Raw genomic sequence first — 16,836 nt, 5'->3', positions numbered from 1 at the left:
TGTCCCTTACTTTTATAGTCCAGTCATTCTTTGAAATGGCATTTTCCTGAGGGTTACCCCTCGATAAAATTCATTCCAGCTATGCGGACCGAGACACAGACCCTCTTTCACCCCAAGACTCCATGTTTGCTAAACTGCAGATCAATCTTTTCCTGCCCCCTTGACAGTGATGGCCAATCAACTTTGAGGACAGCTGGCTAGAGGCGTCCACTTGTCCTTTGTCTTTGAGAAACAGGTTTGCCCACTTATCAGACAAGTCTGGTAAACGCATTTTAGTCATAATTTCAGTTTGTTCATAACTCTTTGTATAGACATTACCCAAGACTATTGCTCCGTGTGGTGGTTAGTTTTTAAATGATCCCTCACGAGGTATATTTTGCACAAAGGTTATTACAACAATGTTTAGGGTGTGAATACAGAGGTGCTTTCAGCCACAGAGGGTCGGTTCAACAAAACAAAATATTCTGATTCAGGTGAAACCGACACAAAATGAAATCTAGTGTTTTGATTTTCTCCAGCAGAAATCTGAAAAATGTTGGCAAAACTGGAGTTTTGCCACAGAAAACTTTGAATTTGCAGAAGCTGCATTTTCCATTGGAAAATCATTCTGAGGGAAAATTCCCAACCACCTCTACTTAGTCTGTTCAAGCCCACTGAAAAGGACTAACTGCAGCATAAGGTTCTAATTGATGTAAGTTACAGGAGCAGGGTCTGGCCCTTAAATGCCTCAGTAAACATATTTTGCAACCAAATTCTCACCTCAAACTGTTATACCAGTGTAATGCCTTTGACTTCCAATATATTACATGGATCTAAAGCCATTGAATATTTACATGGAAACATCCATTGAGTATTTTTCCATTGACTTCAATATGCATTGGATCAGGACAGAATCAAGCCCTTTACAACATAGTTTTTATAAACTTTGGGCTAGGTTATGCCATCCTCCCTCACCATAAGTAGCAGCAGGCTACGTGAGTAGCCCAATTTAAACTGATGGGGCCAACGGCAAGTTAAGGTACAATTCATTGTGAATCTGGGCTAATGAATCTGGCTTCTCTGTCCCTGTAGTGAGCACTAGTGTTTCTGTGAGGATAGCTTATTTCCTTTGCATTTGTACAAACTAGAAGGAAAAAATGAGGCCAAATGGTTTAGACATCTTTTGAACTGTGAATAACCCAGGCAATATATCTCAACTGCATGCATCTTCTGAAAAGAAATGCTTGATACAATTCATCTTCTTCCTGGAGTCCATGATGTTAGTCTCAGTTCTAAAGGTGAAGGCACATCCTGCTAACCTATTTGCAATAGCAGTGAATGGAGTGGAGCAAGGTTGCTACAACAACATGTACTTTGACATTCCTCAATTTTCCACACTCTCGTCCAACTTCGGACTCTGGCTGTAGATATTTTAACTGCTTTGCAGCATAAATGTGTTTTTCCTTAACCCCTTCTTTCTTCTGTGGACATACTTAGGGGTGGTCCCTTATTGACCAATTCTGGGAAAATCACCAATTTTTGAGTTTTGGTGGTAGCAATTTCTACTCCTCTGATCAAATTACCTGCAAAATCCTGTCTGCATCAAAATGGAAATGATTTGTGGGAAAAGAGATGTAATTTGGCTAGGGATTTTTATTGGGAACATGGCAGCCTGGGAATCTGCTGAACCAGTAAGGGCAAATCTTCCATAGGCAGGACCAAACTCTGCTGTCTGTGGCACTAATGTGACCTTGAGTAACTCCAGCAAAGGGTTAATTGGAAGTGTAGCATATTGTCAATCTGTCTTTACTTACGGGGCAGATGCTCAGCTGGTATAGGTCAGCAAAGCTCCACTAACATCAGGTGGGCATCTCTCTCTCTCTCTCTCCCTCTCATATAGAACTGGAAGGGACCCCAAAAGGTCATCGAGTCCAGCCCGCTGCCTTCACTAGGACCAAGTACTGATTTTTGCCCCAGATCCCTAAATGGCCCCCTCAAGGATGGAGCTCACAACCCTGGATTAAGCAGGCCAATGCTCAAACCAGTGAGCTATCCCTCTCCCAGTCAATCCTCTTTAGATTCATTCAGAGCTGCAAACTTGGATATTAAAGAATATAATAGGGCAAGTGCTTAATATATTCTGCAGCATAATATCTGTGTTTGTAAAAGTAGCTAGAAGAACTATTCCATAAACATGTAAAAACATGTATAGAATTTCTCATTTGGTTTATTTGCTGTTACAGTAGTTCAACTTGGAGACTACAAGTAACTGCGATGTGATTCTCTTGTCATGCTGAAAGATCTGCCCTAGAATGATGACATGCATTAATGGTACGGTTTATCACCTGATATTCTGACACCATTATCACTTCTCCATGCGTGCTCTCTTGTCCCTGAGCTATGATTTCAAATGTGGTAATGCCACGTTTTACAGGAAATCAGCTGCGACCTCATATGGGGAATGGAGCTTACACATTGTCACCTCGGTATATTGTGTAGTCTTCACACATGTATAATTCACACTCTAGAAGCCATCTGAACCTAAAAACAAAATCCTTATTCAGGATTAATGTTGTTGCAATTAACATTCTAGAAATCCATATTTGCTAGTCATAGTAAAATGTTCATACTAATTACTACTAAAATATCACTGCTGCACATAAAATGCTGTTTAACAGCCATGAAATTAGGTAGATACGACTTTATTTTCAAGATCTCAGTGTCATGACTTCATCTGACATTCACTTTAGAAGAGATTTTAAACTACATATGAGCCCAAACCACAACTCAAGAACTGAACAAACCTAAACATTTCTTAGGTGGCCTTGAGCTATACAGCTGGTGAAACACACCTGTTCCCCAAGCCAGATCTGAATCCCTCCAAAATTTGGAGAAGTTCGGATCTTGCCTGCAGCTTGGATTCATGTATTCCTAGAATTATCTATCTTGCTTGCCTCACAATTTTTGTTTTGCTGCTGTAGTCTAATTCCCTTGAAATCAATGAATGGTCTCCTGCTGTTTAATAGTATAGTGGTAGCATCTAGAAGCATCAGGTCAGGGTGTCACAGTGAAAGATGCGGCATATACCCAGAGAGACAATCCATGCCCCAAGGAATGAACATTCTAAATGGAAAAGACCAACAAAGACTGGAAGAAATCAGTACTGTTGGCATCATTTTACAGATGGGAGGCACTGGGGGATTATAAACCAGATTGTCCGAAGAGCTTAGTTCCCATTTTGGGACCAAAATAAGCCCTCAAATATTCCAAACAAGTCTGGATGCTGAGGCCTTCAGAAAACCTGGCTCCACAAGACTTGCTCAAGGTCACAGAGGATGGCAGAGCGAGGAATAGAGCTTGGATTTCTAGGTCCCCATCCTGTGCCCTAAACACACAACTACTTGCTGTCTTAATGATACATGCGGGGTATTCTGTTTGGCATGGGACCTCAGGCATGTTATACTGCCACAGTGCCAGTCAGCAGAGGCCCTGACAAGGGCGGCTCCAGGCATCAGCGCAGCAAGTGTGTGCCTGGGGCGGCAAGCCGCAGCGGGCGGCCTGCCGGTCGCTGTGGGGACGGCAGTCAGGGAGGCTTCAGCGGCATGCCTGTGGGAGGTCCGCTGGTCCCACGTTTCGGTGGCAATTTGGCGGCGGGGCCGCCGAATCCATGGGACCGGTGGACTTCCCGCAGGCATGCCGCCGAATCCGCGGGACCGGCAGACTTCCTCCAGGCATGCTGCCAAAAGCCGCCTGTCTGCCGTGCTTGGGGCAGCAAAATACATAGAGCTGCCCCTGGGCCCTGAGCTGGATCTCCCATCTCTACAATGGGGTGGGGGGGTGCCTGGGTGTTCTCTGAGAGCTTTGGACTCTGGAACTTGTTCCCCCTTTGGTCTGAAATAGCCTGAATTTTGTGATCTTCCAGGCACTTGTTTGGGGAAACAGGTCTGAGGGTCTGCTTTCCCCACTAACGAAGGCATGGAGAGGAGTCAGTGTAGGTGTCTGGCTGATTGAGTTCCTGTTGGAGTGATTATTTTAATGCTGATGGGATTACATTGTATTGTGTAACTGTGTTAAGACACCTAGAGTCTTGGGTAGGTTTTTTATTTTTGTTTTTAAATCTTAAATACCTGAGCCACTCACCTGCACACACTGGCTTCTAATTTGGTCTCAATATGACTTATTTTGGGCAGACCACCAAAGGAGAAATATCATCTACAATAACGAGGATGGTAATATAATGCAATTGTTGAAATTTTCTATCATTTAAAGTTAAAGACAAGCATCCAATCCCATATCCTCATACGAGTTAGGTGCCTAAATACCTTCTTTGAGGATTTGTGCTTAATGAGAAGGCCATCAAAAATACAGAGATCACTTTACTCGTTACTGCAGCAGAAAGTACGATAACTAATTCTGAGAACACTGAGGATCAGAGAGACCCTGGCCTTGGTTTACTCCACTCGCACTCAAGCTGCAAAGAGAAGTTATTTTCCTTAAAGGGTTTCTGAATATGTAGACTACTAGCAAATGTTATTAAATTAATAAAATTGCAGAGACTTAGAAAATTAGATAAGTGCGTAGTAATAAAGTGCTAAGATCCTGCAGTCCTTACTTAGTCCTTTTAGTAAATGAAAGTTGTTTGGTTTTGGTTTTTTGGTTTTTCTCCTGAGTTAGGGTTGTCAGATTTTGCCCCTAGAAAACGATATATGAAAACTCACTCATCTTGTGTAACTGCAGCATCATAATGTTTCTTTAATTGAGCATTTCTCAGGACTGACTTGTTAATTGTTGTTGGGTCTATCTGGAAGTATCTTACAAAAGCCAGGAATGCACCCCGAGGAATCAGGCAAATGTCTTTAAAAGTCTGTAATAGCTGTCATTAGATTAATAGTAAAATGTCTTAGGGACATACCACCATGAAAATGGCATCATTGTGGAGGATGATTACAGTTTATATGAAGGTGTTTGCTGAGTTTTACAAGAAATCCTGAGAATTTGTGTGGGAGAATTTTGCGGAGTTCTCCACCAAGCATTAGAGACTTCTGACTGCAGAGAGAAACTTCTGGTTCCATGAATGTAGGGGTGATTCCTGTGTCTGGCCATGACTATTAGCCACCTGGTGTCGGACTTCCAAAGGTATTTAGGTGCCTAAAGATGCAGACAGGTACCTAGTAGGATTTTCAGAAGTGCCTAAGCACATTAAGTACTTAAGCAAGTTTGGCACTTGGCTACTTAAGTGCTTTTTTGAAACCCGTTGGGTACCTAAATACCTCTCTAAATCTGGCCCCATCTCCTCTACCAAGCTACTATATTTGTGCTGGGTAGAAACAGGATGTTTCCATGTCTCCTCACCTCCAGAAAGTATATGTGTGATCTTATATGATACAGTATTGCCCAAGTAGTCCAAAATCCTGAGTCAGGCTCAGGACCCACCCACCCCCCAAAATAAGATTGCTAAATCTCATAATTTAAGACAAAATAATAAATATTGGGCTTCCTTTTATTTTCTTCTTTCTTGAGGTTTTAGGATTGCAGATTTCCTCTACAACAAAGAGGAACTTTTTTTTTCTTTTTTTTTTTTCATTTTAAAAAAACTTGAGATTCTCACACAAACACAGGATTCCAGGATCTGGGGCTTTCAGAAAAGCACCAAATCGTGAGGCTCATGTTAAAATTGTTAAAGCTGGCAACACTCTATGGTGTGAACAGTCTAACTTGATACTAGATAGACCCCCAGATTCTACACGGTAATCCACGTGCTTTGCAACGTACCACATGTACAAAGCGACCCTAATGCTAGCAGGCTATAGGAAGATTCTGACCGAGAGATCTTCCGTGGTGCTGAGTTGGCATCGGAACTTGTATAGCACCACCCATACTTGTAGTGGATGTAGTATGATGAGTGGAACTGGAGAAAGAGGATCAGGTTGCAGGAGGGGCCTGCACTGGTAAGGAACCAGTGGCTCAGGAATCCAAGCCTGGGATTGCCATTTGCCTCCCAGGAGGAGCCAGAACCTCCGCATATAACATTGGCCTCTCAGTGTGTTTAATAAAGCTTTTTGACAACTCAGCCTGCTTGCTATTTCACGTATTGGTAATAAAAAGAGGTGTGGACAAAGGAAACAGAGTTGGTCAGGGCCTCTCTATGCAACTGGCAGAAATTAGAGCTGTTGCTTGAATTTATGCTGGGGAGACCAACCCCAGGACCAGGTGGATAAAAATCATGGCTGAGTTCTGCTGTGCTTTGCCCACAGCCAAGATTTTGGGCAACGTAGTTAAAGGAGGATTAGATTGAATAGGTTTGAAAAATATCAACGTTAAACTTTCTGTTGGAAGAAGAAAATATTTTTAATAACTTTTTTAAAAATAGAGCCTGCCAGTAGAGTCCAATGGCGTAATTGCATATAATTCTTCTGCAGGGTCATAAATTGATTGGTATTTGTAATTCCGTACCAAGCAAATCAGCCCTGAAAATGATACCGGGGTAGTTGTGAAGCTCTTTACTTCCATTGTCATTTAATGCAGGGGTTGTGTTGTGTTGTTTTTTGGTAGGTTAAATGATGCGGAGAGAGAGAGAATTTCATTCAACCAATTATAGAATCACAGCATTTTTGTATGATTAACTTCATGTTCACAGATTGAATGCAAAAGCTATTACTAGGGCATTACTATTCCGTACCTGAGATGAACAATGGAAATATTTGTTCTGCCCGGGAGGATTACACCTTCCATTAATCCAAGTTTTATTGAAAGTTTAAATAACAGACAGACAAAATTTGATCAATTAGCAATGTAATGCCAAGGAGATGTCAGTGAAATTAAATCTTAAGCACTTTTAATGCAAAGAAGCCTGCGAGCTCCCTCCAGTTTTCTTTCACGGTAACAATGCTTATATTTTAATTGAAAGTTTATTCTGCTTTGTGCATCTTCTACTAAACTTTAATTTAATGTTGTAATGAGAAGTCTAAGGGTGCATCACAAATTAAGGGAACAAATGATTTTGGCAAGATCTGCAGCTAGCTGTGGGCTTTAAAAGAAGGGACTAGGTTGGATAAAGAACTGGGGGTAAATTACTGGAAGCCTAATATTCTATAATGAAGTGGGCACTAGTAGAGAGGAAGGACAGCGTTATGATATAGGCAGTGGACTGTTACTCGGGAGATCTGCTTTCAATTCCGGTGTCGTATACTGAGTGATTGTTGAGAAGTCATTTAAGGCTTTTTTTTTTTTTTTTTTTTTTCCAGAAGAGCTCAGCTCCCATCTACGTCTCTAAATAAGGGCCAGATTTTCAAGAGGTTTGCACCCGACATGCACCTGGTGAACTGAAGCCTTCTAAAAATCTGGCAACTTACTTTGTTGCCTAAATGGGAAGTGAGCCTTTCAAAGCTCTCTGAGCTTGTTTCCCCATCTATAAAATGGGAACAATGATGCTTTCCTCCCTCACAACAATATAATGACGACAAAATTCAGTGGTGACTGTGCAGTGATCAGATACTTTAGCAGTGAGGGGCCATATAAACACTCACGTTGATTCGCAGGGTCTAATATTCTGATGGCATAACTCCCCTAACCTCAGCAGCATTCTAGCTATATTAAGGCTTTAGCTTGATACTCATCAATGTAATATCTGAGCACCTTCCACATAAAATCAATATCAATATCAATGCTTCTAGGGGGATTTTGAATTTGGTCTGTATTAGGTCTAATTCAAAACCCTGTGAAGTCAATGGGAGTGTATCTACTGACGGCATTGCGTTCTCTATCAGGAGAGAACCATAAATAGGGAGAGAGAACATAGTATTAACTTTTATTTAAAAAACTGCACACTAAAGATAAAAAGCAATAATCAGGACAGGCAGTGCAGGGAAACCCAACCCTGTATTAATGAGATCACTGCCAGTTATTCCTTTCTAGCAGTAGGGGTATAGCCAAAGAGGAAAGAACCTGGCTAAGTACCTCGTTAACATTGAAAGTGCAGCAAGCCGCATCACCAATTCTTCAAACAACAAAGATAAGCCAAACCTTGTTCTAAAAGAGTGGGAAAGAATAAAGTCCAGGATAATTTCAGGACATTTCATGCTTTCAGTGGATCTGAGACGTCTTTTTCTTTACCAGGGTGCAGTATATTGTGTGATGCATTCTGTCCTGTGGGATATGTGATGATGCACTCACTGACTTCCATTGCATATCACTTTTTATATCGCCTCTACTATATTCTACCAAATAAATGCTGCCCTCTAGTATGGGCATATATTACAGGTTATATAAATTAATAATTATTCATACCTAAGAAGCTACTGGAGACTTCTATTAAAACTAGAGTCCAGTTACTTTGGGACAGCATCAGTTGAATGACTGACATCCTTGCCCCAGAGAGCTCAGTCTAAATAAACGAGACAAAGGGAAGGAGAAAAGATAAGTAAATATATATTTTCCCCCCTCCCCAAGCTTTTCCCTGAGTAAGCAACTTTTGGCATACAAAAAGTTCAAGTATGCAAGAAACATTCCGTTACACGGCCACAAATTGTAGCTGTGTTTACTGGAGCATTGGCTCTAACAGTCCAAGACTCATGTTGACTAGAGCTAAATTAATAATTCACAATGGGAAGAATTACTTGAGGGACTGCCTCCATTTTTGTTGATGAACTGTCAACAAACTGTTTGTGGAAATTCTTCTATTCATTCCTTATTTGAAATTATTCGTTAGCAAATAGTTCATGGTTTGTGGATCCAAGTAGGCGGGGCAAAAGTGGCCACTTTTACACACACCTATCTTGGGATCACTTAGGACAGGTTAGGCCCTTGTGGCAATTTAGAGCAATTTTAGGGTTGCTCTAATTTGTACCCAGGTGCAAAAGTTCCCAAAGGGCTGCTCCAGCAACCAATGGCTAATGGATTGCAGCTGTACCAGTCCCTTGAACACCCCCACCTACACTGGAGGTTGCCTGGATGGGAAGCTCCACACCACTCGTGTCTCTTGTGTTGGTGGCATGCACCACTAGGTGTTTAATCCGGTACTGTTGTTGTTCTTTACTGCTGCAGTGATGCGGGGGGGCTGGGATAAGGATTCGGTCCAATATTTTTAATACATTGTCTAGTGTTCTTTAATGTGAACAGCAGCAGGGGGATGAAAAGAAATGTTTGTTTGAAACCCTCAGTTTTCCTGACAGCCCCACATGTCGTTCACCCTCACCTATTTAGAACTCTCTTAATGTTTCAATACTACAGAGTTAGCAGGGTCGGTGGGCTTACTTTTCCATTCAACACGCATGCAGTTTTGTTCACCTCTACCCAAACCTCTGTGGCAAATCCTAAGTCTCCCATGTCCCATCTCGTTTGCCGTTTCTCAGTTTCCAATTACCTCTACTGAAATATTATCGGTATCATTACAGTTCAGAGCTTCAGTTTTATTGTCACAAGCGTCATTCTTAGACTGTAAATACCAAATGTCAGAACTCTGGGGTATATCAACATCTTACTCGGAGAGATCCCTAATTTAAGAAGGTACAATACAGAAAATATGTATATGTCTAGGAGGTCAAACCTTGGAGTTATGCTGATTTACACCAGCTGAGGATCCGGTCCATTAGGAATGTGATACTCCTGCTAAAGATCCTCTGAGGATGACCGTGGATTATGGAAAATATTAGCCAAGAGGAGTTTCATGAGGCAACCATCTCTTAAGAAAACTTTGTATGTTAAGTCAGCTTGCAGTAAAAGCTGTGTTACAAGGTACACTATCGGTGAGAGGCTTAATATCTGATAGCAAAACACTTCAGCACATCCTCCTCTAAATTAATATCCTATCAGCAAATATTAGGAGGAAGTCCAGCTTATTAAAACAAATAGATGTGAATGTACATACTCAATATCTAGTATGTGATCTAATTATTTAACTATATCCACAAGAGCAGAATGTTTGCAGACTGCTGCTTATCCAAAGAAATATAGTAGTCTCACCAGGGCCTACTGATTTTCTCCATCACATAAACTTCCCTGTTTCTGGCTTTTATTGTCTTGACTTTGGGGGGGGAGGGTTGTTTTTTTTTTTTTTTTTAAGGAATAGTTTTGCTAAGCAAAAGTGGCACTAGCACCGATCTTGTCTCATTCACATTCAGACATTTAAAAAAAAAATGGCAACTTGGCTTCAGAAGTCACTTCCATATGGTATGTTAAATGCCAGCACATTAACTCTTATAAATAAGTAATAAGGTGTGATTTGCCGTGATCTTGGTGGGCTTGCTTCGCTCTTAATATAATTGTTGATGCACTGCTATAGAGAGGGTTTCTTTGCCATTTTAAAGGCATCTGCATTATAGCTACTGGCCTATTTTCATGTCTGGTAATGCATCCAAGGTGGGGTCAGAGACTTGTTGCTGTAGTTTATGGTGGGTTTTTTTTGTTGTTTTTTTTTTTGCTATGTGGACGTACCCTTCGACTCTTTTGATAATCCCAGCCTTAATCAAATAGACTTCAACTGAACGAACTAAGGCCCCAATTCTGCAAAAACACAACCTGCATAACTTGAGACAGATGAGCAGTTCCGTTGCTTTCATGTGTGTAATCTGGTGAGTAGTCCTGCTTATCAAGGTTTGCCGGACTGGGTCCTGTCCTATTAGAAGAGCATTGGGTGTGTTGATTAAAGTGCACCAACAAAACCAGTCATTGGCTGGGTTATTTTAATCTGAGGACTAGATTTCCCCCTCCCCCCCCCAGCAAAAGTATAACTCTTGATGCGGTCTCTCCAAAGACAATTGTGCAGTGACAGGTATGAATACCTTGGGCAGAGGACTTTCATAAAGAGTCAAGATGAGAGAGGCTACCATCAGTTTTGAATGTTTTAAGGTGTTTTACCTGAACTCCTGGTGTGGGGTTCCATGCGGAGCAGATAAAGTACACGACCAATGTGGTTGCAAGCTGAATCCGAATTCTGTTTATTGCAAGCTTTCTTTTATAGTTTTTCTCTACATTACATAACACAATTAGGCTATAATAACACATCTACGGATTGGACAAGAAGGAGAATCATGTGTTTATCACATGTATAGCCCCACACCGATTGGTTCAACCGTTCCTTACATAAGGCCATGATTTGTTTACCTCATCTTATATAATCCTAGACCACCAGGGGGCCTTACATAAGGCCATGATCATCTTATATAATCCTAGACCACCAGGGGGGCCTTACATAAGGCCATGATTTATTACCTTGCAAGTGTCCCATCGTGACCCTTACCTCCTCATGGAACTTTCCATTAGGTTGGTGTAGGGATGATACATCCCCACACCTCCCCCCTTTTCCTTAAATAAGGAAACGTAATATTACGTAAATGCCCACGAAAACCATTGGGGTGTAAATAAGGATAGCCAATAAGACATGTTCTAAAGGGATCCGATGGGGTGGCCATGGACAAGCAAAAAGGGCTTCTTGGCCAGTCTGGTTCGCCCAGGTGACCCAAACATTTTGTCGTGGGTTAACAAAAGGTACAGAGTTTGGACATACAAAGACCCCTGCTCCTATAATAAGGAGTCCGAACAAATAGAAGCACAGCATTATCAGGTGTCTAGGTTGTAGCAAACAACAAGTGCAAGTACGGTGCCGCGGGGTTGTCGTCCGGCTTCTGCATGGCGGCGTCGGGCTCTTTAGCAATTTGTGTCTTGAGCCACGGCCGGAGGGATCTTATCCGGTGGTTTTTTCCTATATGTCCTTTCAAAGTTAGATAAGCCTGGCTCCGCCATTCTTTTTAACCTATTCTGCAACTGCTCACCCTGCCCCGGGAACTCCGCCCGGAACTCTGGGGTACAAACATTATTGGTGACAGGAAAGCTGGGCTGGTTCAGGGCTCGCAATGTGTGGGACTGCGGGGGATGGCTCTCACCGGCCAAATGGGACAACTGATTCAGCATGTCCTGTAGCTGAAGGCCCTGTTTGTACATTTCCGCCCGAAATTCTTGTAACTTATCCCCTTCTGGGCTCGAGACCTCCATTTTATCCGCGGGGTCATCCGGTAACGGGACGATACTAGGATCAGCTTCGGGTGCACTGGGGATGAGTGGTATGATAGTGTTCTCACCCCCAAAGAACTTACGGGCTCCCACCGGCAACACATAAGGCGGCTCCTCTTTTGGCCGAAAGAGGTCATTAATGGCTGACTGGACCTCGGCTTCTGCCGCAAGAGTCTCTATTAGTTTCTTAGATTTGCACCATATTTGGCTCAATGACACGGCCTCCTTGTTGCCGTGAGAGACCGACTCCCAGAGGTCAGAGCCTAGACTTTCCCAGACTGCCTTATTAAAGACCGTATTAGGAGTAACAAAAAACTCACGTCTCTGCCCCCATTTCAACAAACGGGACAACGTGTCAGAGGGAAGCTTCTCTCCCCGCTTTTTAGCGATGGGTAATAAAAAATTATGCACCGTCTCCTCCTCTGCAGACAAAGCAGAGCCCATTTTATTAAATGCAGCCGCTCACCTGTGAGCTCACGAACGTCTCTCTCGGACGACCAGGAGCCGGTATCCTCCGGTACCTCCTGCCGCGGCTGCCACCTCCGCCTTTTCTCACCGAACGCTTCAGTCGGCTGTGAGCTCACGAACGTCTCTCTCGGACGACCAGGAGCCGGTATCCTCCGGTACCTCCTGCCGCGGCTACCACCTCCGCCTTTTCTCACCGAACGCTTCAGTCGGCTGTGAGCTCACGAACGTCTCTCTCGGACGACCAGGAGCCGGTATCCTCCGGTACCTCCTGCCGCGGCTGCCACCTCCGCCTTTTCTTCACCGAACGCTTTAGTTTTTGGTCGTGCTCCAGTTGACACTGAGCTTGGCAAACCATCTAAATCTTGGTAGCCTGCCCTCTTATTTCCACAGATTCCCTTTCTTTGATGATCTTTGTGAAGAAGGCCTGTTTCCACCTTAACAGGGCACGGCTGTTTGCGCTTTTTGGTAGAAGGAGTGCTGGAAGGAGAAGAGCCAGCACTGAGAGCCTCTTCAATATCTAAATTCAATTGTTCCAGTTTCTTCATGAGAGATGACATAGAGTCTGACCACTCAGATCCTTTTTCTGGTTGGATCTGCTTTCTCTTTGCTCAGCTTTTGAGACAACATCTGTTGGGTCTACTGTCTGAGAACATTGATCCCTGCTCCACTGGCGGCTGTGTCTAGTATGATCTCTGCTAGCTCACTCTGGGCAAAGTCCTGGCTGCCTTGATGTCCAAGCCGAATCACGTCGGGGTCACCATTTGTGGGGTTCCATGCGGAGCAGATAAAGTACACGACCAATGTGGTTGCAAGCTGAATCCGAATTCTGTTTATTGCAAGCTTTCTTTTATAGTTTTTCTCTACATTACATAACACAATTAGGCTATAATAACACATCTACGGATTGGACAAGAAGGAGAATCATGTGTTTATCACATGTATAGCCCCACACCGATTGGTTCAACCGTTCCTTACATAAGGCCATGATTTGTTTACCTCATCTTATATAATCCTAGACCACCAGGGGGCCTTACATAAGGCCATGATCATCTTATATAATCCTAGACCACCAGGGGGCCTTACATAAGGCCATGATTTGTTTACCTCATCTTATATAATCCCTAGACCACCAGGGGGGCCTTACATAAGGCCATGATTTATTACCTTGCAAGTGTCCCATCGTGACCCTTACCTCCTCATGGAACTTTCCATTAGGTTGGTGTAGGGATGATACATCCCCACATCCTGGTCTGTGTTTGACAGAGCTGCTGACAACACAGAACTGCCTCTAATTACAGTCATTATAATAGTTAAACATTAATGACGCTGTACCCAAAGGCGTGACTTTAAAGAATATGCGATCTAAATTAAGGATGAGTGAAACTGAGATTAAAATAAGAATCAACCTGAAATTTTGCCCATCCCTCAAACTGGATACAAACTGATGATGTTCCAGCTATGAAAAATTGGGTTAACTTTAATAATAAAAAAAAAAACCACCCTACACTTTCGTAACTGGGCACTTGTGCGCTTCATGGTTCTGGGTGGGAGCATAAACACCATGATAGGTTCTTCTTCTCCTGCTAGTTCCTGCCTCCCCTCATGGAAACACAGGACATGTGCATCTGCACCCCAACCTCAGAAGACTCCCACCCCCACCCCCACTCGCCCGCAGGCTACAAAATTCTTTGACACTTTCTAGACACAGGAATGATCTCCACAGTTCTGTCAGCTTTCCTCTTTTGAGGTCTTGGCCTCACTGCAGCTGTTGCATTGCCAAAGCCACAGTGATCTTTTACCCATTTTTTTTTAAGTAGTTCAGAAGAAGATTAAGAACTTTGCAAAGAAAGGAGCAGACTTGGGGTGACTCCTGCCCTAGCCTACACAGTGAGAGGGGAGCGTGTGCTAGGAGAATGCTGCTACTTAAGGCAGGATTCCTCAAAAGGGACATGCCCTGGAGGTGCATTTTACTGCTTTTCTGAACAGAACCAGTTAACGCCCTTGACTACGTGGCTAGCACACACGTTAGCCAACTGGGGATCAGGGGGTAATATCAATGAACAGTGTAGGCCATGCCCCACCGGGGTCTTGTTGCAGGGGCCATCACATAAGCCAGCCTTCTTTCCTAACACGCTCTTGAATGTTATGGAAAGATCTAAGCCTGCTACTTGTCTTGTCCTGACCTCCCTCCTCTCCTCCCCCCCCACCCCCATTTCCTCTGCCCATCTTTTGCACTAGTCTGACATGGAATACCTGTTGTACAAGTAAAGCAAAGGGCAGGATTTAAAGCAGCCCTTAGTCTGCCTGGTCAGAAGAGAGCTGAAAGTACTCCTGAGCAGAGTAAATGAACTTATTACCATATTGAAGAGACTGTGTGTGTTTTCTTTTGTTTTTTTTTAAAGAAATACAGTAGTTTAAAACTATCAGACCTGGGCAAATGTAATCAAGTGATGTAGTTAGTATCTTCTGTTTCTAACACCCTCCATTCCAAAGCACTTTGCAACCTTCCAGCGTAGGAGCACCTCCCATCACTGCTGAAATGTTGGCACATCTGGGACGGAATGTTTGGACCATTAAAGCATGACCCAGTGGTTAGGGTACTAGCTTAGAATGTGGAAGATCTCTGTTCAATTCCCCGTTCTGCCATGGACTGCTTGTGTGACCTTGGGCAAGTCACTTAGCCTCTCTGTGCCTCAGTTCCCCATCAGTAAAATGGGGATAATAATGCTTCCCTACCTCACAGGGTGTGGTGAGGATGGGTACATTAAAGATTATGAAGTGCTTTGAGATCTATGGAGGTAATGGGCTATATAAGAAATGGGCATTGTTCTTTATTAACAACTCAGACCTACTTTGCACAAGAGTTTAGGACAGGAAGTGAAGAATATCCTCTTCCATGGGTAATAAATATGAGTAGAATGGAATTTAGGCAAAACACTAGGAATAATATTCCAACCCTTATGAAACACATCATGGACATTAACAATCCTTGGTGCTTAGGACCTCAGTTTTACCCCTCATCTGAAAGGTGATATCCACAGCAGCACAATGCCCGCTCAAAGGCATTGGTCCGATATCGACTCGGAGGGCAATGTGCCAGTTCTGGAATTGCCAAAACACTTTCCTGCAGCATGGACGTGTTCCTTGAGGACAAATTTAATAAGCTGGTTTGTCCCTTCTGAGTTTGTAAGATCTGAGTTGGTCACAACCAGAAAAGATGTGGATAACTATAATTTCCACCATCACTATCAGTACACCAAACACGGTGTTTTTGCTCATCATAGTGGATTGAGTGTTATCTGAAGTGTGCCATGCAGCAATACAATTTGTCATAACTAAAGTTAATGAAGTGGAAGGTTAAATAGACTGTAAATGCACAACTGACTCAATCTGTTAAATTAACTGAATCTACTCGCATTGTACTTCTAGCTACTACCTTTAACTCACGTAACAAATGGCAGCATTGTGATATCCTGGATTTACACTAAGGTTTAGGTAGCTGTCCTCTTGAATGTTCAAATGCTCATCTGTGGCTGGGCACTGACAACACGGGTGGGGCACGATTGCTCTTCCAGAACCCAGGTGTAGCAGTTAGTGTACCATCCTCTGAGGTTAAAGGATCATTTCACCTCTCCTCTTGATATTTTACAAGTGCAAATCCAGTAACTAGATAAGCAAGTTCTTTTGATTTGTACATGCAATTGATTTGGGGGAATGCAAATTAGAGCTGCAAAGAGACCCAGTGTCACCTCTTTTTTTAAAAAAAAATGTATCCTACAGTTTAGTGCACAACAGAATACTGAACTACACTTCACCAGACTAAAATAATAGCTAACCACTTACAAGAATCACTGCAGAATACAAAATCTGATGGAGTGTAAGAGAACATTAAGCCTGTAAAACAGCCAGAGGGCAAAACACACTTTCTTAACAGCACCCCTCTACTATGGCACAGCTCTGAGGAACAAAGATGAGTAATGATGACAGGCGAGAGAATATATTTGGATACTTCTGAGAGGGCACAGAAACTGGCCCACAAGACATCAGATGTGGACTGTTCAGCAGCTTCATTCTGTTTTCTACCTGTAAACATGAGGTGGTTTCTTTAGAGTAGAGAAGCCAATGAGAGTATAGATTACAAATTGGGCATAGCGCTCTTCTGGGGAAGGTAGGTTTATCTTGTGCTTGGAACAGGCCCATATGAGCTGGAATTCCAAGGTCCTATTTCTGACTCTCTAAGGTTAATTAATTTACCCAGATGTAACTCCAGTATATCTACTTGCACAATGGGTACAGCTGCTATTTAAGTGCATACTGTTCCCAATAATACATGAACTGTGCTGAACAAGATGCAATACATAACTATGCCATGTAGTAGTTACT

At 42.8% G+C, this 16,836-nt stretch overlaps 1 protein-coding gene and 1 long non-coding RNA gene across 2 annotated transcripts in view; one reads left to right on the top strand and one right to left on the bottom strand.

Moving 5' to 3' along the window:
- The window catches only part of EXO5 (exonuclease 5), a 176,888-nt gene that overhangs the window by 8,401 nt on the left and 151,651 nt on the right, over positions 1-16,836 (top strand). The window lies entirely within an intron of this gene.
- Positions 10,890-13,693, bottom strand: LOC135976584 (uncharacterized). The gene is made up of 2 exons (XR_010593835.1): positions 13,558-13,693; positions 10,890-13,449 (listed from the first exon to the last, which is right to left on the bottom strand). It is a non-coding gene; the product is annotated as an uncharacterized LOC135976584 (long non-coding RNA).

This window comes from Chrysemys picta, chromosome 19 (assembly GCF_011386835.1).
Source record: "Chrysemys picta bellii isolate R12L10 chromosome 19, ASM1138683v2, whole genome shotgun sequence".
NCBI classification, from domain to species: domain Eukaryota; kingdom Metazoa; phylum Chordata; order Testudines; family Emydidae; genus Chrysemys; species Chrysemys picta.
This window is presented reverse-complemented; position numbering and strand designations above follow the sequence as displayed.